General features: G+C 48.8%; 1 protein-coding gene across 1 annotated transcript in view; it reads left to right on the forward strand.

Moving 5' to 3' along the window:
• Nucleotides 1-3326: 3326 nt before the first annotated feature.
• LOC124018934 (dystrotelin-like) overlaps nucleotides 3327-5030 on the forward strand; it is a 7448-nt gene continuing 5744 nt past the window's right edge. The window contains exon 1 of the mRNA XM_046334260.1: nucleotides 3327-3751. The gene's annotated coding sequence lies outside the window, so the exon portion shown is untranslated. The remainder of the gene's footprint in view (nucleotides 3752-5030) is intronic.

Here is a 5030-nt window from a genome sequence, read left to right on the forward strand (position 1 = left end):
AGGGTCAGGAGAATAGGGTTGGGGTCAGTAGAACAGTGTTAGGAGAACAGGGTTAGGAGAACAGGGTTAGGGTCAGGAGAACAGGGTCAGGAGAACAGGGTTAGGGTCAGGAGAACAGGGTCAGGAGAACAAGGATAGGAAAACACGGTCAGGAGAATAGGGTTGGGGTCAGGAGAACAGGGTTAGAAAACAAAGTCAGGAGAACAGGGTTAGGAAAACAGGGTCGGGGGAATAGGGTTAGGGTCAGGAGAACAGGGTCAGGAGAACAGGTGTAGGAAAACAGGGTCAGGAGAACAGGGTAAGGGTCAGGAGAACAAGGTTAGGGTCAGAAAAACAGGGTTAGGGTCAGGAGAATAGGGTTAGGGTCAGGAGAATAGGTTTAGGAAACAGGGTCAGGAGAACAGGGTTAGGGTCAGGAGAACAGGGTTAGGGTCAGGAGAACAGGGTCAGGAGAACAGGGTTAGTGCTTGGATAACATGGTCAGGAGAACAGGGTTAGTGCTAGGATAACATGGTCAGGAGAACAGGGTTAGGGCTTGGATAACATGGTCAGGAGAACAGGTTAGGGCTAGGATAACATGGTCAGGAGAACAGGGTTATGGTTAGGATAACATGGTCAGGAGAACAGGGTTCAGAGAACAGGGTAAGGGTTAGGATAACATGGTCAGGAGAACAGGGTTCAGAGAACAGGGTTAGGGTTAGGATAACATGGTCAGGAGAACAGGGTTAGGGTTAGGATAACATGGTCAGGAGAACAGGGTTCAGAGAACAGGGTAAGGGTTAGGATAACATGGTCAGGAGAACAGGGTTCAGAGAACAGGGTTAGGGTTAGGATAACATGGTCAGGAGAACAGGGTTCAGAGAACAGGGTTAGGGTTAGGATAACATGGTCAGGAGAACAGGGTTCAGAGAACAGGGTTAGGGTTAGGATAACATGGTCAGGAGAACAGGGTTCAGAGAACAGGGTTAGGGCTAGGATAACATGGTCAGGAGAACAGGGTTCAGGAGAACAGGGTTAGGGCTAGGATAACATGGTCAGGAGAACATGGTCAGGAGAACAGGGTTCAGAGAACAGGGTTAGGGTTAGGATAACATGGTCAGGAGAACAGGGTTAGGATAACATGGTCAGGAGAACAGGGTTAGGGTTAGGATAACATGGTCAGGAGAACAGGGTTAAGAGAACAGGGTTAGGGTTAGGAGAACATGGTCAGGAGAACAGGGTTCAGAGAACAGGGTTAGGGTTAGGAGAACATGTTCAGGAGAACAGGGTTAAGAGAACATGGTTAGGGTCAGGAGAACAGGGACAGAAGAACATGGTTAGGGTCAGGAGAACAGGGACAGGAGAACAGGGTTAGGGTCAGGAGAATAGGGTTAGGGTCAGGAGAACATGGTCAGGAGAACAGGGTTAGGGCTAGGATAACATGGTTAGGAGAACATGGTCAGGAGAACAGGGTTCAGAGAACAGGGTTAGGGCTAGGATAACATGGTCAGGAGAACATGGTCTGGAGAACAGGGTTCAGAGAACAGGGTTAGGGCTAGGATAACATGGTCAGGAGAACATGGTCAGGAGAACAGGGTTCAGAGAACAGGGTTAGGGTTCGGAGAACATGGTCAGGAGAACAGGGTTAGGGTTAGGAGAACATGGTCAGGAGAACTGGGTTCAGAGAACAGGGTAAGGGTTAGGAGAACAGGGTTGGGGTCAGGAGATTTGGGTTAGGGTCAGGAGAATAGGGTTAGGGTCAGGAGAACAGGGTTAGGAAACAGGGTCAGGAGAACAGGGTTAGGGTCAGGAGAACAGGGTTAGGGTCAGGAGAACAGGGTTAGGAAAACAGGGTCGGGAGAATAGGGTTAGGGTCAGGAGAACAGGGGTAGGAAAACAGGGTTAGGATAACAGGGTCAGGAGAACAGGGTTAGGGTCAGGAGAACAGGTTTAGGGTCAGGAGAACAAGGTTAGGGTCAGGAGGACATGGTTAGGAAACAGGGTCAGGAGAACAGGTTTAGGGTCAGGAGAACAGGGTAAGGGTAAGGAGAACAAGGTTACGGTCAGGAGAACATGGTTAGGAAACAGGGTCAGGAGAACATGGTTAGGGTCAGGAGAATAGGGTTAGGGTCAGGAGAATAGGGTTAGGAAACAGGGTCAGGAGAACATGGTTAGGGTCAAGAGAATAGGGTTAGGGTCAGGAGAATAGGGTTAGGAAACAGGGTCAGGAGAACATGGTTAGGGTCAAGAGAATAGGGTTAGGGTCAGGAGAATAGGGTTAGGAAACAGGGTCAGGAGAACAAGGTTAGGGTCAGGAGAACAAGGTTAGGGTCAGGAGAACAGGGTTAGGGTCAGGTTAACAGGGTCGGGAGAATAGAGTTAGGGTCAGGAGAACAGGGTTAGGGTCAGGTTAACAGGGTCGGGAGAATAGGGTTAGGGTCAGGAGAACAGGGTCAGGAGAACAGGGGTAGGAAAACAGGGTCAGGAGAACAGGGTAAGGGTCAGGAGAACAGGGTTAGGGTCAGAAGAATAGGGTTAGGGTCAGGAGAACAGGGTTAGGGTCAGGAGAACAGGGTTAGAGTCAGGAGAACAGGGTTAGGGTCAGGAGAACAGGGTTAGGGTCAGGAGAATAGGGTTAGGAAACAGGGTCAGGAGAACAGGGTTAGTGTCAGGAGAACAGGGTTAGGGTCAGGAGAACAGGGTTAGGGTTAGGAGAATAGGGTTAGGAAACAGGGTCAGGAGAACAAGGTTAGGGTCAGGAGAACAGGGTTAGGGTCAGGAGAATAGGGTTAGGGTCAGGAGAATAGGGTTAGGAAACAAGGTCAGGAGAATAGGGTTAGGGTCAGGAGAACAGGGTTAGGGTCAGGTTAACAGGGTCGGGAGAATAGGGTTAGGGTCAGGAGAACAGGGTTAGGGTCAGAAGAATAGGGTTAGGGTCAGGAGAACAGGGTTAGAGTCAGGAGAACAGGGTTAGGGTCAGGAGAATAGGGTTAGGTAACAGGGTCAGGAGAACAGGGTTAGGGTCAGGAGAACAGGGTTAGGGTCAGGAGAATAGGGTTAGGGTCAGGAGAATAGGGTTAGGAAACAGGGTCAGGAGAATAGGGTTAGGGTCAGGAGAATAGGGTTAGGAAACACGGTCAGGAGAACAGGGTTAGGGTCAGGAGAACAAGGTTAGGGTCAGGTTAACAGAGTCAGGAGAATATGGTTAGGGTCAGGAGAACAGGGTCAGGAGAACAGGGGTAGGAAAACAGGGTCAGGAGAACAGGGTAAGGGTCAGGAGAACAGGGTTAGGGTCAGAAGAATAGGGTCAGGGTCAGGAGAACAGGTTTAGGGTCAGGAGAACAGGGTTAGAGTCAGGAGAACAGGGTTAGGGTCAGGAGAACAGGGTTAGGGTCAGGAGAACAGGGTTAGGGTCAGGAGAACAGGGTTAGGGTCAGGAGAACAGGGTTAGGAGAATACATTCTTCTTTTCTTTTTCCATTATATTTGATAGTACTCATTTACTGTAACTCATTTACTGTAATTACTGTAATCCCATGTAGATGATGAGCGTTTATGTAAATAATCAGCAGTTAGATAGTTTCTGAAGGTGTTTGTGTATGTGTGTAGGTGCTGAGTGCGTGTGTTTGTGAGGAGCATGTCCTCTCGTGGCTGCAGTGTGAGCCCTGCCTGTTGCTGTGGCTCCCCACCCTGTACCGCCTGTCAGTCAGCGAGAACGTCACACACTCCGTACGCTGCCACACCTGCAAGGCCTACCCCATCACTGGACTTAGGTGGGTGTCTGTGCCCCATATTTTGCTGCATGATGTGTGTGTGTGTCTGTGTAATGTGTGCGTGTCTGAGACTCTCTCTCTGTGTTGTAGGTATCGCTGTATGAAGTGTGTGTGTCTGAGACTCTCTCTCTGTGTTGTAGGTATCGCTGTATGAAGTGTGTGTGTGTCTGAGACTCTCTCTCTCTGTTGTAGGTATCGCTATATGAAGTGTGTGTGTGTCTGAGACTCTCTCTCTGTGTTGTAGGTATCGCTGTATGAAGTGTGTGTGTCTGAGACTCTCTCTGTGTTGTAGGTATCGCTGTATGAAGTGTGTGTGTCTGAGACTCTCTCTGTGTTGTAGGTATCGCTGTATGAAGTCTGTGTGTGTCTGAGACTCTCTCTGTGTGTTGTAGGTATCGCTGTATGAAGTGTGTGTGTCCGAGACTCTCTCTCTGTGTTTTAGGTATCGCTGTATGAAGTGTGTGTGTCTGAGACTCTCTCTCTGTGTTGTAGGTATCGCTGTATGAAGTGTGTGTGTGTCTGAGACTCTCACTCTGTGTTTTAGGTATCGCTGTATGAAGTGTGTGTGTGCGTGTGTGTGTCTGAGACTCTTTCTCTCTGTGTTGTAGGTATCGCTGTATGAAGTGTGTGTGTCTGAGACTCTCACTCTGTGTTTTAGGTATCGCTGTATGAAGTGTGTGTGTGTGTGTGTCTGAGACTCTCTCTCTGTGTTTTAGGTATCGCTGTATGAAGTGTGTGTGTGTCTCAGACTCTCTCTCTGTGTTGTAGGTATTTCTGTATGAAGTGTGTGTGTCTCAGACTCTCTCTCTGTGTTGTAGGTATCGCTGTATGAAGTGTGTGTGTGTCTCAGACTCTCTCTCTGTGTTGTAGGTATCGCTGTATGAAGTGTTTTGTGTCTGAGACTCTCTCTCTGTGTTGTAGGTATCGCTGTATGAAGTGTGTGTGTCTGAGACTCTCTCTCTGTGTTGTAGGTATTTCTGTATGAAGTGTGTGTGTCTGAGACTCTCTCTCTGTGTTGTAGGTATCGCTGTATGAAGTGTGTGTGTCTGAGACTCTCTCTCTGTGTTGTAGGTATTTCTGTATGAAGTGTGTGTGTCTGAGACTCTCTCTCTCTGTGTTGTAGGTATCGCTGTATGAAGTGTGTGTGTCTCAGACTCTCTCTCTGTGTTGTAGGTATCGCTGTATGAAGTGTGTGTGTCTGAGACTCTCTCTCTGTGTTGTAGGTATCGCTGTATGAAGTGTGTGTGTCTCAGACTCTCTCTCTGTGTTGTAGGTATCG

The sequence above is a fragment of the Oncorhynchus gorbuscha genome, unplaced genomic scaffold (assembly GCF_021184085.1).
Source record: "Oncorhynchus gorbuscha isolate QuinsamMale2020 ecotype Even-year unplaced genomic scaffold, OgorEven_v1.0 Un_scaffold_590, whole genome shotgun sequence".
Taxonomy (NCBI): domain Eukaryota; kingdom Metazoa; phylum Chordata; class Actinopteri; order Salmoniformes; family Salmonidae; genus Oncorhynchus; species Oncorhynchus gorbuscha.